The 21562-nt window shown below is 39.5% G+C and overlaps 1 protein-coding gene and 1 long non-coding RNA gene across 2 annotated transcripts in view; one reads left to right on the plus strand and one right to left on the minus strand.

Moving 5' to 3' along the window:
- The window catches only part of LOC129453110 (uncharacterized), a 309370-nt gene that overhangs the window by 65231 nt on the left and 222577 nt on the right, over positions 1-21562 (minus strand). The window lies entirely within an intron of this gene.
- LOC129444482 (uncharacterized) lies at positions 7108-7650 on the plus strand. Its single transcript, XR_012366010.1, has 2 exons — positions 7108-7387; positions 7477-7650. It is a non-coding gene; the product is annotated as an uncharacterized lncRNA (long non-coding RNA).

Genomic DNA, 21562 nt, shown 5'->3' on the forward strand with positions numbered 1-21562 from the left:
CAGAGACTGATTGGATGCCTGAGTAAAATGAGCCCACCCCCATGTCTCTGTGACACTCTGCTGCAAAGATATCCATCTGGGCATTTTATAATGGCAGTCTATGGAAGATGTTGCTAGGGTGCCCAAAGATGGTTGCTAGGGGCGTGGCTTAATAGCTATGGGACGATCCTGAGAGACTGATTGGATGCCTGAGTAAAATGAGCCCACCCCCATGTCTCTATGACACTAAAGTGAAGTTATTCCATCTGGGACGCTTTTATTCCCTTATATGGGCATGTTTCCTGCCCCATTATAAGTCAATGGGGAAATTTGGGTGCCTCTTACACCCCAGGGGTACAGCTTACACCCCAATGTGATGTATGTTCTTACACAGCCTGCCAGCCTCTTCAAATGTGGTAACCCACAAGTTTCTACAAATTTCTCACTTGCAGCTATGACCCGTCAAAGTTGGTCGTAATGTTAAGTCAATGGAAAATTTGGGGTGTTTGAGCGCCCCGTTTAGGAATTCGGTAGGTCCCATCAGTTAGAAAAGATATAGCATAAATCTACGTACCAGTCTTAAAAGTTTTGTAAAGTTTTGTGGGTGTAGCTTGAAAGCTCTAGGAGGAGTTACTGTTAGAAAAAAGTGTGAACAGAAGAATAATAATAACTAGATAGAAAAGTTTGAAGACAAACTTTATGTTGGCTTGAAAAAGCCTGGCCTAAACGTTTAAAACAGTTTAAGAGAAACTTAAAACAAGTTTAGTTTAGTAGTCTAACTTTCCGTAAACATGATTTAACAAAAAGTTAGCATGTTAACACGATTTAGCATGAAGCTGGCATGAATTAGCATTAAGCTAGCATAATGCTAACATGAATTAGCATGAAGCTAGCAAGATGCTAACATGAATTAGCATGAAGTTAGCAAGATGCTAACATGAATTAGCATTAAGCTAGCATGGTGCTAACATCAATTAGCATAAAGCTAGCATGATGCTAACATGAATTAGCATGAAGCTAGCATGATGCTAACATGAATTAGCATGAAGCTAGCATGATGCTAACATGAATTAACATGAAGCTAGCATGATGCTAACATGAATTAGCATGAAGCTAGCATGATGCTAATATGAATTAGCATGAAGCTAGCATGATGCTAACATGAATTAGCATGAAGCTAGCATGATGCTAACATGAATTAGCATGAAGCTAGCATGATGCTAACATGAATTACCATGAAGCTAGCATGATGCTAACATGAATTAGCATGAAGTTAGCATGATGCTAACATGAATAAGCATGAAGCTAGCATGATGTTAACATGAATAAGCATGAAGCTAGCATGATGTTAACATGAATTAGCATGATGCTAACATGAATTAGCATGATGCTAACATGAATTAGCATGATGCTAACATGAATTAGCACGAAGCTAGCATGAATTAACATGAAGCTAGCATGATGCTAACATGAATTAGCATGAAGCTAGAATGATGCTAACATGAATTAGCATGAAGCTAGCATGATGCTAACATGAATTAGCATGAAGCTAGCATGATGCTAACATGAATTAGCATGAAGCTAGCATGATGCTAACATGAATTAGCATGAAGCTAGCATGATGCTAACATGAATTAGCATGAAGCTAGCATGATGCTAACATGAATTAGCATGAAGCTAGCATGATGCTAACATGAATTAACATGAAGCTAGCATGATGTTAACATGAATAAGCATGAAGCTAGCATGTTTTATTATAAAATTAGCATAAAGCTAGCATGAAACTAGCATGAAGCTAGTATGACTTAGCATGAAGCTAGCATAAGGCTAACATGACCAAAAGACCCAACCCCCATGTCTCTATGATGTTCGGATCCAGAGATATAAGGCTTTGTTTATTATGTTGCTAGGGTGCTCATATTTGGTTGCTATGGGCGTGGCTTAATACCCCAATAAGAATCCTCAGAGACTGATTGGATGCCCGAGTAAAATGAGCCCACCCCCAAGTCTCTGTGACACTGCGCTGCAACGATATCCATCTGGGCAATTTATAATGGCAGTCTATGGGATATGTTGCTAGGGTGCCCAAAAATGGTTGCTAGGGGCGTGGCTTAATAGCTATGGGACGATCTTGAGAGACTGATTGGGTGCCTGAGTAAAATGAGCCCACCCTCATGTCTCTACGACATTCTAAAATGAAGATATTCCATCTGGGACGCTTTTATTCCCTTATATGGGCATGTTTCCTGCCCCATTATAAGTCAATGGGGAAATTTGGGTGCCTCTTACACCCCAGGGGTACAGCTTACACCCCAATGTGATGTATGTTCTTACACAGCCTACCAGCCTCTTCAACTGTGATAACCCACAAGTTTCTACAAATTTCTCGTTCGCAGCTATGACCCGTCAAAGTTGGTCGTAATGTTAAGTCAATGGAAATTTTGGGGTGTTTGAGCGCCCCGTGTAGGAATTCGGTAGGTCCCATCAGTTAGAAAAGTCATAGCATAAATCTACGGACCAGTCTTAAAAGTTTTGTAAAGTTTGGTGGGTGTAGCTTGAAAGCTCTAGGAGGAGTTACAGTCAGAAAAAGTGTGGACCAGAAGAATAATAATAATAAGCTTAAATACAATAACAGTATGTTGGCTTTTTCAAAGCCAACATAATAATAAGCTTAGATCGAAGAACAGTATGTTGGCTTTGTCAAGCCAACATAATAAATAAGTGAACTTGTGCTTAAAACAAACAATATTTTTCTTGAATTAAGTAGAGGTAGATTTTTTTGCTTGTTTTAAGCACAAGTTTGATATTTTGGTCTAAAAATTAGACTTATATTCTTAGGTCATTTTGCCCATCAAGAAAATGCATCTTGACTTAAGAATATTTTTGTATTTGTACTAAAAAAACACTAGAAAAATACTAATAAGAAAGTCATGTTTGCAGTGTTTCTAATTCAATAAATTTCTATAGCCTAAAAATCTATTTTCTCCCGTTTTTTTACACAAGAGACATACCTCATCAAAAATGAAACAATGAAATCAGCTGAACGTTGAACGTGAACGTGAAGAACAGAAGGAATCATGCAAAATGTAAACATATTTAGCCTACAGAAAACAAATGCTCCGTAACATACTGTGATCAGTTCACTTCATTGGTTTATTATTTTAATTTAACATGAGTAGTTATTACCTTAATAACTTTAACTGTTTTCATATCTTATGATAACTTGATTGATGATAATGATGCTTTCTCATGTGTCTCGTTGTAAATTCTTCATTGCTAAATCAGTGGCGTGCGCAAGTAATAAGTAGCTTGCGGCCCCCTCTGCTGGTGAAAATAATCATTACATGATTGCTCCGGTCTGCTACTACAAACGCTATGTTGATCGGGTTTTTTAGTGTATTTGCTGGTTGTTTTGGACATGCTGTAAAACGGGGACATTTCCGGGGACAGCTTCAGTCGGGGACAGAACACCAAAAAACGGGACTGTCCCCGGAAAACGGGGACGTCTGATCACCTTACTCTATCACATCATTTAAAAGTCTTTATTGTGTGTTTAGTGGTTTTGGCGGTTGTCGTGACAAGATTTGTGAAGGGATTTGCTTCCGTATTGTTGTCAGTAAGTGCACATCCGTGCAATCGTAGTATGATTTTGTACAGGTTGGTGGAGTATGTACACATATGTGGTTATAGATTCGTTATTTGAGAATGGCCTTCTTGTACGAAGAATTTTTGCCAGTTGTTGTGCAAAATGCATTAATGACAGAATTAAACAAGACATTAAACAAAACGTAAATAGAACACATGCCGTTTCAGATGTAAATATGATGCAAATATGTCATTAATCCGATTGAATAATATTTGATATGAAAGTTAGTCAACACTTTTTTGGAGGTTTTTGCACTATGGCAGGGGTGTTTAGAATGTTAGAAATGTAAGTGCCATGGAAAAGACTGAAAGCTCTATAATATAATTCGTTTGATGTATGTGTATGCACAAATTTCTGTGAGCTTTGCACAATGTGCCCCCTTAAAAAAAATTGCTGCATGACGCCCCTGGTGGTCTGGCCAGGATATTGTCATTTAAAAAGTGGAGTTGCAGCCCTCAACTGATGTTTATGTTGTCATGTTGTGTATTGGCCACCAGTTGTGTGATTGCAGTACCAGTTTTAGCCACAAGTTTTGTGATTGCAATACCAGTTTTGGCCACAAACCTACATACTGTTCCTTTAAGAAAAGTTGAACTTTATGCAAATGTCGAGCGACTTGCGGGAGCGACTACCAATGAGAACAAAGCAGTGGAGTTCACGTCATCCTTCTCTCGTCAGTTACTGGCGTGGATGGTACTCATTTGTTTATGACAGGCAGATTTAGAAACGCCTCATTGAAAGAGACAAGCGACACACAGCGATAACGTCGCTTGCTGTCTGAACGAGGGGTAAGGAGAATAAAGTGGATCGCCGACTACGTTTCCCCCTAGTGGACGCAGTTCTGCTAATAGGAGTACTATGAAAAGTCAACATTATATATCTGCACAACCGGAGGCTGCAGTTTTAGGACCGCAGTTTCAGGACCGCAGTTTTAGGACCCTAGTTTTTTTGTAACAGCGCCACCTAGCGAAAATGTAGCCTCCGGTGGTGCAGGCAGATGCTACTCGAAAAAAGTGCCACCAATGCAGTATTTTCACTCAATTTGAACTACTTTTAAAGTTTTAGATGTTTTTAAAGGTTTATTACACCCAAATACTGCTTTCTTTATTGAAATTAAATATGATTTTTAGGAATGTTAGGTAATTATTGGCTCTACGTTGCATTATTTAATATCTCATCAAGTAAAATAAACAAGGAATCATGTACTATAGCCTTTTTAGTCAATCACATATTCAAGTACAGAGGGAATACACAAGGATGACTCTGGGGGTAGATTTAAAATTTGTATATTATGTGCACAAATAACCTGCTTCACTGGACTCTGCCTGAAGACATTGCCTTTTGAATAGTGAAGACCCCCCTCAGTGGTTGAGTGCTAAAAGAACAAATGACAAGAGGTGGGTATATTGGTAGATATGGTACAGAGTAATGTTTAATGTAGGAACATTCTAACAGCTACATACATTTGCAGAGTGAAGTTGTCCAGGAGAACAGCACACCACCACCTCCTAATCAGAGGCATGTCAATCTGAAAAAAAAACACATAATAATAATAATAAAAACACACACACACACACACACACACACACACACACACACACACACACACACACACACACACACACACACACACACACACACAGGTCCAAATCCTGCTTGTTGCATAGGGTTGAGAAAATGCATTTCTCGTGTTTTTGGTTTCATTATCTGTAAAAAGCACATGCAATGCTGTATACAAACATCCCTGTAATGGTTTGTGTATTTAATAGCATTGTGCAACTTAAAGGTGCAGTGTGTAAATTTTAGCGGCATCTAGTGGTGAGGTTGCGAATTGCAACCAACGGCTTAGTCCACTGCTCACCCCTCGCTTTTGAAACGCATAGAGACGTGTGACCACCGGATAAACATGTCATCGTCGGAGACAACTTAGTAAAAAAATGACCGTTAAAGGCTTCTGTAGAAAAATGGCGGCACAAAATGGCGACTTTCATGTAAGGGGACCCTCGGTGTATGTAGATAAAAACTTCTCATTCTAAGGTAATAAACACATAACGGTTCATTATAAAAAGGTCTTTATACACCCCTGATAATAAAGTTTTGTATATTATTTTGCATTTCTTTCAAGAGATCCTTCTAAAAATTACACACTGCACCTTTAACAAAATTCAACAGCACATTGTTTACTATTGGATATTGCTAAACTGACATTAGGCTAAAATATGTAGAACCAAATCAGAGCTTAGGAAATATGTTGTTTATATTCAGTGATAGTACAAACAATTATTCATACGATTCTGTCACAAGGTGACGATCTTTTCGGGGCGGAACCAAAAGTTGGGAAAGTTTGGTTCCGCCCGGATGTTTCCGCCCAGACCGGAGAAAAGAAACACCGGACATCCGGCAGTCTCGCGAAGGCTGTAATCAGCCGATTAAACACAGCTGTGCATAGTTAAGGAGATCGCTGGGTGATTGGACAACTGGAGTACACGGAGGAGTATTTTAAGAGCAGTTAAATCACAGTTCGGGAGTTCGGGCACGAGAGGGGGATTGACGCGGGGAAAGCTCCTCTGCCTAGGGCAGGAACAGTAAATACGTACCTTGAAGAGCCCGCAGGCTCTGTTGATCCGGGCTGCGCTTGGAGCGCGCGGAGAGAAGACAGGAGCTGTCTGGGGCGAAAGGAAGGCGATACGTGGGTGGAGAAAAGGAGCACCCCGAAGAGAGCATTGTGCTGTCAAGTTTGTTTTAGTGTGTGCAGAGGAACGGAGCTGTGCTCGTGATAGACGTGGTGGCTGTCTATCTTTTCTCTCTCTCTCTCTCTCGTTGCAGTCTGTGGTGAAAACGCTGGAGTTAAAGGAAAACCCTACGGGTAGAAGAAACATTGGTCTGAGTGGCACATTTAAAAGAGTAAAGCGGGAAGGAAACCGACTTTGTGGCACAACATAAATAAAGGAGGATCGCTGTGAGTATCACTCTTGTGCTAAGCACTTGTAAACCTAACCTGTGAAATTGTGTGGATACCTCCAGGAGAGGGAGGGCGGCCCTGCCCCTGAAACAGCGTGGTGGGTGAGCCGTTAGAAGCGTCAATCCAAGCAGCCACAGCAACGAAATACTATTCTGGACGTATTTTCCATCGCCCTTATTTCAGCCCAAGTGAAGTGGAGGACGCCGGGCGTTTCCTTTGTTGTGTACACTTATCGTGTGGTGAGTGAGAATTGGCAAATTATAAGCTTTTCACGTTGGAGTGGTGCTGTGTATTTGCGGTGGGTTGCTGTGTGTCTTGTCAGACGAAGCCCCGCATCATCCATTTTTCTACTGGGCAGAGGACGGAGAGGCTAACGACCTCAGAATTTACAGCTACCATACGCAGTGTGCTGTTTTGGAGTGTGAAGGGACGCAGATCAAGAGCTGTCAGTGACTGTGAGTACAATATTGGAAATATTCGGGTGCAAACTTACCTGTGTCTGTCCTGGTCGCAGAGTCGGAGGCGAAAGGGTCCGCCGCCCCGCGGTCTCTACAAAGGGGCGCCCCTGTCCAGGATTCGATCGCCCGACGGGCAGTAGAGATAGGGCAGCGCTCGACCCGGTGAGGTGGTGTGTGATCTTCGCCCCTCTGCTGACCTATGGAGGAAACCATACTTATGAAGAGCTGTAAGAAGCAGAGCAGGCGAGAAGCATCCAAAGCCCACGTAACAGTGTTTTGTGTCCTAGTGGCCACCTGTGGAGGGAAAGGAGAACGAGAGTGTACATTAAGAAAACAGACTGAGTAAAGTGATACCTACCCAGAGAGCTATAAACAGCAGAGCCGGTGAGAAACACTCAAAATCCAAGTTAACAGTGTTTTTTGTGTCCCAGCGGCCACCTGTGGAGAGAAAGGAGAACGAGTAATGCACGCCAAGAGAATGGACTGTGTGAAGATCCAGTGGGTGGTGAAGGAGGAGAGCCTAGAGTGGCCATTATTTTAAGTCCCCCTTTTTCCCTTCCCTATTTATCATTTTTAAGTAAATTAAATAAAGTACATTTTTAATTTATGCTTACCGTGTGTGTCTGGTCATTGGGGTGGCTTTGGGAATCTCCTCGAGGTGGAGAAAGGGGCGTGACCTTATTTACATCTGGGTCCACCCCGACTTGTGACAATTCAACATTCCAGAACTCACCGGAAAAGACAAATCAGGGAAACAAAGCCAGGTCACTATTACGTAGGAATTAGCAACATACACATTGACATTGATCCTGTAACAAAGAAACAATTATTAGATACATACTTTATATCTCGTTTTCAATAAAATAATTTAGACTGTTACTTTACCATGCGGTAGGCGATGTGCTTTATGATTCTTGGGCAACAGTTCAAAATCTATAATTTACAATAAAACAAATAAAATTATTTGCTTTGACATTTTTTCCATCTTATTATTTAACTAATAAATATGTATTTTTTTTTTTACCGTTGCTTCCACTTCTTCTGACCACTTTTACTCACCTCAGTTGCCATCGTTTCAAACTGCCCCCTGCTGGTGCGGAGGAAAATGACAAAGGCGGGGGAACAAATGTGGGCCGCCCCAGAGCCATGCAAGTTACCGTGTGTCTCAATCAGCTCCCTTGTTCAGTAGTCAGGGCACTGATCAGGGAGTCGGCCATTTTAAGGTCTGTCTCAATCGCAAAATCCGTTCAGTGCACTGGAACGTTTGTTCCCTAAAAATTCCCACAATGCAACGCAAAAACCAGTGAGCATCGATGGTCCCTATGTTCCCTAACCGGAAATCACGTGACCTTTTCTGAAGCTCGTCAACCGAACATCACGTGATCCAACTCAATCAACTTTATGAAATGTTACAGAACTTTTATAAAGACAAACGTTTGTTTTAGTTGTAAATATAAACACGCATTGCTACACAGTAAGGGACCACAATCTACTCAATATTTAAAAGAATAATATTTATTTAAAATTGTAAATATATTTATTACATTTAAAATGTAATTATATGCCTCCAATTTTATGCACAGATATGTAAGAGAATAATGACAGCATTTTTCACAATGTACTGTTTTTAAAATTAAGTCAGAAAGATGTTGGTTTTGCCGGTTGTTGATGAGTAACAGCTGTGAGTGATTACAACGCGCTGAAGCAGCCGTGACAGAAAAATAAGTGAACATCGTCCCAATATGAAGTGAGCTAGGGTCCTTACCAGTGCCCGAACCTGTGTACACGATATACTGATTCACGACCTCGGGAGCTAGGGAACGAATTGAGACACGCGGTTAGTGATGGTCGTTTTCGAAGCTCTAGCCGTTTCTCAATGTCAAGGATACTTCCTTGGCAGGACTAGTCCTTACAAGTCACTTCCTTGCGAGGCGAGGCTCCTTTTAAGCATTCGGAGAACACGTTAAATGGAACAGGCTAACAGGGGCACGTCATTACGTCATTGCGTGATTGAAAGGTGTGCTTTCGGTGCGGCGCGCATAGGATTGTGGGTGATTTCAGCGCGTGAAGAGCGCGAAGGATACAAATTTGCATCCTTTCCTGTATATGGGATATTTCTCGAACGAAGGACTCAGTCCTTGGCTGAAATTTCGAGGATCCTCGACATTGGAACAGTCCTTCGACGGACGTCGATGACGTAGCATCCTCGAAATTCTAGCTTCCGAGGATCCTTCCTTGACATTGAGAAACGGCTACTGCTTCATGAGGCTTCGAAACATTTAGGAATCTTTTGTTTCGAATCAGTGGTTCGGAGCTTGTTTCAAACTGGCCCAAGTCACGTGATTTTAGCAAAAGAGGCTTCATTACGTCATAACTGTTTCGAAACGTTTCGAAAATCCGATGGTTCACCAGTAGGGGGAGTTAATCACATGACCAGTGTCTAATAAGTTTAGGTGAACTCGGGTCAGTTTTATTATGAAAGTTCATTAAACATTTATCCTGACTAATAACACTGCCATGTTGTCTACTTTTTGTTTATAGACAGATTTAATGACAAAAATGTGCATAATTAAAAGGGTAGTTAGTTTTATTCAGTTGTTTGCCCTAAATTAAACTAAAAACACATAATAGACTTTTAACTATGTCTTAATTAAGTTAAATACTTTTTTTAACATATTTGAATAAAAATCTTGCTATTATTTTGTAAAAAAAAGTGTAAAATGTTTCGCCACATCTGCTTTTACACTATTTTGACCAGCAGGGGTCGCCAGCGTGTGTGGGTTTCGAACGGCTTCGAAAAACTGAATCAATTTTCGAATCAATTGGTTCAATTGATTCGAAGCTTCGAAAAGCTTCGTTTCTCCCATCACTAATGCAAGTATGGCTGCGTCCGAAACCGCATACTGTATAGTAGGTACTGAATTAGATGAAGTACCTACTTACTTGGCGTTAAAACAGTGGCTGTTTCTCAATTCCAAGAACGCAAAGAACGGACTTGCGTCCTCGTGGAGATCGGTCTTGCCAGGCGACCTTGGAAGAACGAACTCGGAAGTTTTGCCGCAATGACTTCTGGGGCGTAAAGCGATTTCAGCAAGTCTGCACTCGATGCATCCTCGATATCAAGAACACATCCGGGTATTTTCATGCGTCCTCTGTCCTTGCGTTCTTGAGAATTGGAATGAACTTCGACCGTTAATGATGACGTAGAGCGAGGACACGAGGACACAAGATCGCTGAAGAACGCATATTGAGAAACAGCCAGTAGGTACTGTATAGTATGAATCCTGGTAGTATGAATGAGATTCGGACGTACTACATCCGCCATGTTGCTACATCACGTGACATACGTCGTCATCACGTCATGTCATTTCAGCGCGAAAACAGCCGCGTGCCTCTTCTTCTTCGTTGGACAACTCCTCGTCCGGGGCATCATGGGATAGTGAAGCGTCCATCGTATGCACACTGCAAAATCTAACCGGAAGTAGTAGGTCATCCGGGTACTTTTCACATACTGATTTTCGAATACTATGTATTCGGACATACTACTCGCTTCGCCTACTGCTTTTCGCGTACTATATAGTATGTAGTGGGCGGTTTCGGACGCAGCGTATGACTCGCTGCAGCCTGCGGTGGACATCCAACCCCGCCCACATCCAAGTGGCACGCCAGATGCCACGCCCATGTCCAATACGTCACCGCGTGACTCCCATATAGGGCAAAGCGTGGTTCCCCACGGAAACCAGCTGATCCTATCAATGTTAAAGCAGTTTATTGCAATCTTAGAATCTAAATAAAAGGTTATATTTCGTTTTAACAATACACGTATTCTTATATTTGTAAACCATATCCAAACTAATATGACATAAATTAAATCTAGGCCACCCTCCCCCAATTTCATAAAAACATTATAAACGGAGCTAATTTCATTGGTTAAACAATAACATATGCTTGCTTTACCTTATTCCTTTACAGCATGTAATGATATAAATTCCCATTTAATATGATCGATTGTAACATAGCCAAAACAAGTTTACATTTAAGTGGACATTACTTTTTAGTATTGTAAATGTAATGCTTAACATATTTTCATGAGTTTATTTTCATTTAATTTTCTAAACATTTCTTCCACTTCATCATAAAGTCTAAATATGTCAATTATATGATCAATATGCAATAGCATACACAATATACATACATATAGACTAAATAGAGAAATTACTTGTTTTGATAGATTATATAAGATCTTTATTTTCACTGTACATTTGCAATGACATTCTGGTGGAGCAAGCTTCAGATGCCTTCATGATAAATACAAATATATATATATCAGTTTTTTATGTTTAAAACTATACATAAGTTTCATACACTAGACTAGAAGCACTAAGCATGACTGTACAATTTACAATACTCACAACAATATTACAATATACAGTATAATCACAACGAAGTACCCAATATGGTATAAAACACAACACAATGCAGCATAGAGCATAAATGTTCATAGATGTAAACATTGTATGTTTCATTGTGCAATGAACACAAAGTGGTTGTGTTAGAATTGACAGTGGAGCATAGACGCCAAATGTTAATAATGGAAACATTGTGTAATGAGACCAAAAGTGGCATGTGCTAGAATGTCATATTGCACTTCAGTAGAAGTTTAGTAACATGGCTTTGACTCTCAGAGGTTTTGTTCTTTAACAACTTGACATGAATATGTCCAGGTCACCCAGATACTTAAAGATAAATTAAAAGACACTTCTTGCTTCACTGGGCATTTTTGTATTTATTATTGAACAAGAATATTTCATGGCCCTTACAGGCCTTGTTCCTCATAACAGTTTGAAATAAACGTGTTCAGATCCTCCAGATATTTGAAAACAAATCCATCTGGAGAAAGGCAGGCTCCATCACCTCTCCAAGGAATATCTTGCGGTGACTCTCTACCCAGGACCATGCTGGACCAATGTTCCTTATGAACTTCCACTTTATGTTCTTTCTGTAATCCTGTAATAAAAAATAAATAAAGGTTTATTTGTGGAGCATGCAGCTACAGAGGGAGCTGAAGATGCCGTAAGTGCTTCTGTCATAAAGCATTCGGTATTTCCTTGCGTACTACAGTCTGGCTGAAGTTCAAACAGTAAAAATGGGCTGTGGTCCTGCACAGTTCAGTTCTTTTTTTTAGATAAAGTAACCTGTAAGAATGTATCAACAAATTTATCAACACTGTTGAACGTTAATAACGTGCATGTGTGAAGTTCAACTAGGCATATCAAGCTGTATGTGCATAAACTACACAAATGACTCACAGTTTTTAAGTTATCAATGTTTTACATTTTAACAATTTCTCAAAACAAGCTACCATTAAGTTTTATTTTACTTTGGCCTGACAGATATCTGATACGTAAAGTTAACAGCAGCAAAAGAGGTTACGTGCACCACAGTACAATCCTTGTGAATATATCGTATGATTTTATCAACAAAATATATGTATTAATATAAATACATTTTGGAATTACATTAGGCTTTCGAAACAAATACTTTTACTTACCGACGTGGTAAACAACTTTAGTACTTCAACTTCGTGCTTTCTCTCTTCTTCGGGAAGCACCAACATAAGGTACATTATCGCCATCTACTGTGTTGGAGTGAGATGTGAATGGACGTGGTAACTGACGTCACGCCTGGATGTGGGCGGGGTTGGATGTCCACCGCAGGTTGCAGCGAGACGCTACTCTAGTCATTTGTATTAAATATATATGTAGTTTTTTATTTTTATTTTTATTTATTTTTTTTATTATTATTATTATTATTATTATTATTTTTTTTTTATTAGTTTGGGTAGATACTCTAGTTCACACTCCAGCATAGTAGGTGGCGGTATTGCACCTTAACGTTGGATGCCACCCGCCATAAAACATAAGAAGAAGAAGAAGAAGAAGAGACGCTACTCGAGCCATGGCTGCACCCTGGGGTTACTCCCTGTCCTAGTGGTTTCGATTTAATGAATTGAAGGAGGTCACCACAACAACATAGCCCGTATTTTACTGATAATTACATAATATACATGACACTGTAATTATTGGCATAATGTGTGTTAAAAGAGAATCCGAGAGAAATACTGTATTTGGTCAATGACGGATAACGAATTTTTTTGGTAGGCTATGGATCTGCTCAAAAGGTTAGTGGTTGTTTGAACGTTGTTCGATGCTGTCGTTGTTTACAGTGAGATTAAACGAGTGATAGGTCTTTATTTTCAGGTAACTTTAAAAATATTGCGTTGTCTTTTTAAAACCAGCTCTGAATAACAACCTGTTAGCTGATCGCTTGCTAACTGCTAATGGTGTTATTAAACATGTATATGATTTTACAACGATACATATTTTTTTCAAATAAAACTTTAAACATACATTGGGGATGTCTGTACAATTAAAATAAGCATAAAAATGAATGTTTACGATTACAGTTACCTGGACATAACCTTGTAGCATTAACGTTAATATTTTGTTAGGCTACCATGCTAACTGTTATGCTAACGTACGTTAGCTGCGCTACCGAAACTTACCTAAACTTCTTGTTTTCTACAGTTTCCTTTGCATTATTTGTGTATTTGGACTGCGGCAACACAAAGGTAAGCACCTTTATAAAACTAATTCTGAAAGGCAAATTTATGCCACATTTAAAACTAACAAATTATGGGGTTGTTTCCCGGACCAGGATTAGTTTAGGATAGGACTAGGCCTTAGTTTAATTAGGAAATGTAACTAGATTTAACAAACATGCCTTACTAAAAACATTACCTGTGTGCATTTTGAGGCTAAACAAAGGGCACAGATGTATTTTAAGATATGTAAGTGCAAGTTGTTTTCAGCTTGGACAGCTCTCATATTTATTTTAGTCTAGGACTAGTCTAATTCGCGGTTTCCCGGACAGGGATTAGACTAATCCTAGACTAGTCTAATCTAATCCCTAGTCTAATCCCTGTCCAAACTGAAAACAACTTGCACTTACATATCTTAAAATACATCAGTGCCCTTTGTTTTGCCTCAAAATGCACACAAGTAATGTTTTTAGTAAGACATGTTTGTTAAAACTAATTATATTTCCTAATTAAACTAAGGCCTAGTCCTAGTTTAAGATAATCCCTGTCCGGGAAACCGCCCCATAGCCTAGTTCCAGACTAACTTAAATGTTAGTGTTGTCTTGACCGAAAACAACTTGCTCTGACATATCTTAAAATATATCAGTGCGAGTGTTGTGTCTGAAGATGCACACCAGTAATGTTTGTTTATAAATTATAGTTTTAAAAATGACTTAAATATCCTAATTTCACTAAGGCCTAGTCCTGGTTTAAGCTAATCCCTGTCCGCGAAACCGCCCCTATGTGTTTATACTAGGGCTATAAATAGTATGCGATTTTTATGCACATCTCGTCAGTAAAGCCGGTTCCTTGATTAGTAGTATCTAAATCGCCATCACCAGCTTCAGATGGAGCAGCAGTAACTACACAAAGCCATATGCTGTGTCCGAAACCGCCTACTTCATACTATAGACGGTCTTATCGGACGCACGTGATACACGTCTATATCCGAACCTTACTTCCGGTTTCGTTTTTTTAATGGTCTGACTAGTTGCTAAACTGCTAATCTCTTGAACAAATGCCTCGTTGAAAATAACAAATGTTTTGGTTTCCTAGGTAATCTATGTGTTGTTTTTTTGCTTGTTATATAAATAAACTACGTTTAAAGAACTTTGTTATTTATTCTTAGCAGAGTTTACCGGAAGTTCATGCCGAACCGCGACAGCCACTTGTTTATGTTGTTACTGCTAAAACGGTCTATATAGTAGGCGAACAGCTGTAGGCAAGGCGAGTAGTATGCAAAAAGTACCCGGATGACCTACTACTTCCGGTTAGATTTTGCAGTGTGCATACGATGGACACTTCACTATCCCATGATGCCCGGTAAAAAAAATTATCCAATGTAGAAGACGAGGCATGCGGCTGTTTTCGCGCTGGAATGACATGACGTGATGACGACGTATTTCACGTGATGTAGCAACATGGCGGATGTAGTACGTCCGAATCTCATCTTATTCAGTACCTATTATACAGTATGCTGTTTCGGACGCAGCCAACGTTTCCTGACAAGCTTGGCCATATTGCATACATATTGTAGGCAGGGCAGGACTTACCGGGTTGGGGCCCCTGGGCTTGAGTAAATTTTGAGCCCTACACTCTAAGAATAAAAGGTTCAAAAGCTGTCACTGGGACAGTACCCTTTAAATGGGTCCTAATATTTACATATTTAATATATGTACACACTAACACACCAAAGGAAATGTAAAATCATGAATCAGATAAATGGTGCTCTTTAATAATCATTTAGTGTTAGCACTAGCTGCCAATTTGTACTCTAACAGAAATTATACAACATCCCTAACAAAATCAACCATGGTTTTACTACAGGTAAAACAGTGTAGTCTAGATAGAGTATACTGTGATTTTTTCCTCTCATCTTTATACTCACTTGACCCAGAGCGACACACCAGAATCACCACCATACTCACAAATGCATACAGCATGCATCTACATGTACTCCTTATATGTGTTATCATCATCATGACAGTTTATTATAAGCAAAAAAGACTTTAACAGCAACCAATGGCATTTACATGAGCTGACAAATTTTTAGAGTGGTTTATTGTAGGGATTCTCACATTGACCGTTTAACCGTTAACCGAAGGTAAGAATTTATGACCGATTAACATTATCAGTTAAAAAAAAAATATTAGTACATGGTGCGTGTCCTCATGAGCAGACAGACATTTCGCCACTTTTTCTATCTTTAATTTGTGAATGTCCTGTAAATGACACAAATGATTGCTGCCCTGACGGTCTGATAAAGTAATCATTTGTATGAGAAATCATTTGTATGCGTGTTTGGAAGCTGAACGGAGATGCGCGCGTGTCCGCGCAAGATGACGCGGTCCGTCTCGCGCACATCCGTACAGACGTTTGCTGATGGCCTCTGACCCTGTCCATAAACATCTCTCTTTTTGCACAAACGGAGAAAGACGACGCAAAAGCAAAACTTTCTGAAAAGCATCCTGCTTTAGAAATGACCACTGTGGTAGATGAAACGGAGACAATCTGCCCTTTTTGGATATTAATCCTCTGGACTGATCACATGCTTTTTAAAGAGTAACTAAACAATTAACCAAATTTTTTTTATTTAATGATCTGTAATAATGATGATTTAATATTGATTTTTATTGATTTTATCCAGTTTTATGACATTTGGATATTAAGTGTTTCAATACTGCAATATATGGTGTAAAACGTCTGAGTGCTGAATTTTTCTATTGGATGTTGGGTCCAAAAAATGACTCGTGACGTAAGCCGGTTCAAGCTCACCACGCCCTTGTTACGATCTCACCACACACTTGGTAGGAGCTTAATTCGTCCCCTCTGTCTCCGTTGGGATCTGCCCACTTTTCTTGCATTTTTCAAATATTGCCGGTGGGTGGAGTCAGGCTCTGAACAGGGGTTTAGTTACGCTTTAAGGTAATGTTGCGTGAATATCTGTTAATGTATGAATCCTTTTTCTGTTGTTGATCTGTCGCTGCTGTTTGCACGTTCAAATTAAATGTTTTGTTTTTACTAGTTCACAGACAACCGTCAACTGTATTTTTACTCAATGACAATTTCATATTAAAATCTTATAAGTTAACGGTTAATGTTCGGTTTAGAAGCTACGGTTGTCGGTCTGGAAAATTAACTGATAAGAGCATCCCTAGTTTATTGTTCATCAAAATCGAACTAAGGGTCAAAATTTACTCTGTATACTTTAAATATCTGACAACTATTGTTAGCTAACATTACCATACAATAATTTAATGGGGTAAATGTTTTTAAATAATATGCTTTTCAGGGTTTCCCGCAGCACTTTGCAGTTCGGGCGGCCTGCCTAAGCTGGGAAACCCTACCGCCTTAACTACGTCGTCCAAAAAAAATTTCCCTGCACAAAAGGCCGTCAAGTGCTTCACAACGCGAGCGGGCACACACGCCACATGGCCGAAATGACGTTGTCCGTCACTGTCTGAGGATAACTAGCCGGTTGATAAAACGCCTCTGAGAATAGCGCGGACACACTTCACACCGCGAGCGTGCATGCGCGCCACACGGCCGATAAAGATGTGGTCCGTCATGTCTGGAGCCAGTTGATAAAACTCGGGTTTGTGAGAACTGTAAGTTGACTTAAGTTTTGGGTTTATTTAAGCCTATTATTGTATTAGTCTATAGTTCTTGCAAATTTAAACCCCCACTGTGTAGGATCTACTCCCATCTAGCGATAAAATTCTATATGACAACCAACTGAATATTACTTTCTAGCCCCCCCATTCGGAAAGCGTTTTAACTAGTACGGTGGCCCTGTCATGCCAAGGGTTACGCTTCCAGTAGCTAAAGCAAAAGCAATGAAAAAAATGAACAATTTGCATTGTCCTTTACCTGTGATCCGTCAAAGCACACAGATGTATTTTAAACATGTAAAAAGTCTGATTGTCATATGTCTGCTTAAAATCACATACAAAAAGCAACCATATACGTAGCTAAGACACTTTCATCCACGCGAGGAAAAATATCCCAGGGGCTGTTACACTTGGTATTTAGATGTGATCCGATCGATGAAAACACAAGTGGACGAAAGAGACACATCACGTTTACACTTGGTGTTTAAATCCGTTTCTTTTTGTCCATTTTTTTGTCCAATGCTTATGTTTAAGTAAACGTTACATGTCCGTGTATATGTAAGAGCTTTAATCTCTGATATTGGTGAAATAAGATCGCTCCACTTTCACACGCTTGTAAAATGAAACGAAAGACGCGCAGTTCAGACGATTTTATCAATGACAGGCTAAAAATAGGGCTGTCACCGTGTGTTTGTGCTAGAGGTCAGAAAAGATGAAAAACATTTATCTCAGTACCTCAGATTACATAAATGGGCGGAGAGACGGCGTGTGGCTGTTCCAAGACATTAAACCACATGCATGTTTACACTAACAAGTGTTATGCATAATAACCATGCTATAGTTAGCCAAGGAACTATAAAACTATAAAACTTCAAGTTTATAACATAGACTGTATAGATGTAAACGAATATGCTGAATTACCTGTGGTGAAGATAGAAAGTAGCAACTTCAGTGTCCATTGAGCACCATCTTGGAAAACTAACTCCAATATTGACTTTGGTCTTGATGTTTTTCCTGTCGCGTTGTCGTTTAAAATCCCTGTTTTGCTTCCTTGGCGACTTGTTTTAATGTCCTCGAGAATATGTCTTCAACAGGCTTTCAAATCAAAGCATTAGATTGCAGGTTCATCACAGCATGCGGCTGTTGTAAAATCCGAAGGATTCAGTCTACGCAGGTAGCATATCTGGGCTGCATACGTCATCAAGCCTGGTTTATTTAAATTAACTGAGCATTACATTCGCAAGTCATAAGCATATTACATCAATTTACAATTAACTAAGAATAAATGTCAGCTTTATAATTGTTAATATTCTGAAATAAGACTGTCTTGATGACGTATACCGCCTACACATGCAACCTCGGGAGGCTTCAGCTATAGCGGCCAGCGTAAAAACGCGAAAGGCGGAGCTTGAATTTCAGGAATGTCCCTCGTCGGCGAATGTATTTCAAAGATGGGGGCACATTCAGCCAGAGAGCGATTCGACGGTATGTATTTTAAATAGCAGATTCTACACTTATGAGAATACTTTGATTAGTGGGGTGGAAGTAATTGCACATGAATGAGCACATACTTTTGAAAGAAAACATGGGTTTTTGCTAAGAATTAACTAAAAAAAGTACACAGTGGAGCTTTAAGGTAAGTTAGCTGGTGCTAGCTAGGTTGCATGTGTCTGTTGATTCGATATAATTGTTCACATTATTTATATGCATTATTTACCTGCTACAGTAGTAACACTTCTTTAAGATAATGTAATTAATAGTGGGAAATAATCAGTTTTTACAATCTTCGTGCCATCTATCATTGTTCACCAGACGTTCTACAACATCTGCTTTAGTTTGTGTTTATTAACCCTTTAGTTTCACTTCATCATGCAGCTATTCCCGTTATAGGTATCTGTTAAAAACATTTAATTCATTAATAATCTAGTTTATTTTCTGTCATAGTTTTTCAAAATAAAGTTTTATTTGAGTGTTTTTAATAAGAATATTTTCATCATGACGCGTATGCCCTGACCTTTTGATTGCCACACCCCCAGGCCCCAACCATCGGCCCAACCCTACCACCTTAACTAACTAATTTTCTGCGGGAAACCCTGCATTTAAGATGACCATGAATTAACTTTCATTTGCAAAGTTGTTTTGAAAAAGAAAAGATGTTAGGTTGTTATTTAATAATTATGAGACAATCATGTAATATAGACCCCAAAATCAAAAGTGGATAAGATGATCATTACTTTTCGGGTCTGATATGAACATAATGAATTAAAATCTTGAAAACCATCAGGACATCAACATGGCCTTAACTTAATCCTCACCTCCATGAAGTAATAAACTGGATTGATTTGAATGTTGTTTAGTCACATGTGCATTATTAACTCTCCGGCTTTTATTATATTCTGTAGCTCCGCTCCACTTGTTTACTTCTCCACGGGGACTGTTTGGTTACAGTGTCGTGTGTGTGCTTGATGATGTCAAAGTACCGCAAGAGCATTTCAAAAGAAGACTTCTCCGTACGATTTCTCAAATCGCTCTCGTGGTACTTTGATGTCATTCATCGGTTGTTGTGGTGCCACATGACCTCGATTACACCAGTCTGTCTGCTTTCCAGTCACTTTTGCGCCATGGTAATTTGATTTCATACGATGATCGGATTAAGCAGTGCCGCATAAAGTCAAATAAATGAAACACTGTGTATAGCCGACTGTATATGAAGTTCAACCCACCAAATTAGCAAAAGTTGAGCATGGTTAGTGATTCAGATGTTAATTTATGAATGAAAGTGTGAGGTTTGTAACAATGACTCCGTTATGTATCCTCACGCTTTTTTAAGTGGTTATACAAAAATCATTGACTTTCCTAGATACCTGCGTATCACGTTAGACTACACCATTAAAAAAACAAAACTAAAAACATGGTTACAAGAGTTAAACCATACTTACTGTAGTAACGTTAATCTTTTTCATTTCACTGAGCTCTTCATTTTCGCGTTGCTCTTTCTCGTTTTCTGTAAAGCATGTCTCTCATTTCGCGTATTCGCTATTTCAAAAGCAGTAAACGCAGCACGTCATCTAAGACAGTGGTTTACAAACTGGGGGCCGGGGCCGCGAGATGGTGCCAGGGGGGCCTCAGTTTTATGACATTTTATGAAATACATTAATTTATCATGAATTCTGTGTAATTAAACCTAAAAAAAGGCTACTGACCAAAAGCACTACTTTTTTGGATAATTTAATGTTTTTTTTTTTTTTATTAAAATGTGGAGTTTTAGAACAGTTTTTTTGTCACAAATTTTTTGGGGGGGTCCGCGAAGGAATGCACCATACACAAGGGGGGCCGCACGCTGAAAAAGTTTGAAAACCACTGATCTAAGATGACTGACATATATATACTGAACAAATCAAACGAATGAAAGCACAGGGCCCCCTTAAGCCCAATGATAAGTCCGGTCATGATCGTAGGCGATACCTTTGCGGTAATTAATGAGAAATTACCCCGCTTGTCACTGAACTACGGTTTGGGTTAGGGCTGCACGATTGATCGAAAAAGAATCACAATCTCATACATAAATGCAATCTTCATTTTAAATGATGGCAATTCACTTGCATATACAGTATTTCCCTGTATTCAGATGCTGCGTTTACGTGTTCAGTATTTACATCACAATCCAAGATGCTATAATATCAGTCAAACTTGCTAACACACACTTATACAGGGTAAATCCAAACCCTATTCATTCACCAATCAGACCCGATCGTTTCTCTCACCTCATTTGTGGTGTTCCGCTGTCACTCGCGTGATGTATAACAAGGCGGCAGACCTAAACACAGTCGTTTGCTTGGTGGATTTGGAACGGCAATTTTCTCAAAAAAGAGAGGATAAACGAGCGTCACTGTGAAAAATACTGGTGGCGATGGAGAAAGTGACAATGCAACAACATTGGTTGTGAAAGAAGGCAGGGAAATTAGTTAACTCTGTACGTTTCTAAATCGGAAGGCTGCAGCCTCCGGAGGTCGCATATGCAGGCTGTATACGGCATCAAGCCTGGTTAACAAAGCATTTAGGGATGCTCATATCAGTTAATTTTCCCGACCGACAACCGTAGCTTCTGAACCGAACATTAACCGTTAACTTATAAGATTTTAATATGAAATTGTCATTGAGCAAAAATACAGTTGACGGTTGTCTGAACTAGTAAAAACAAAACATTTAATTTGAACGTGCAAACAGCAGCGACAGATCAACACGCGCGCGTCTCCGTTCAGCTTA

The sequence above is a fragment of the Misgurnus anguillicaudatus genome, chromosome 23, assembly GCF_027580225.2.
Source record: "Misgurnus anguillicaudatus chromosome 23, ASM2758022v2, whole genome shotgun sequence".
NCBI classification, from domain to species: Eukaryota; Metazoa; Chordata; class Actinopteri; order Cypriniformes; family Cobitidae; genus Misgurnus; species Misgurnus anguillicaudatus.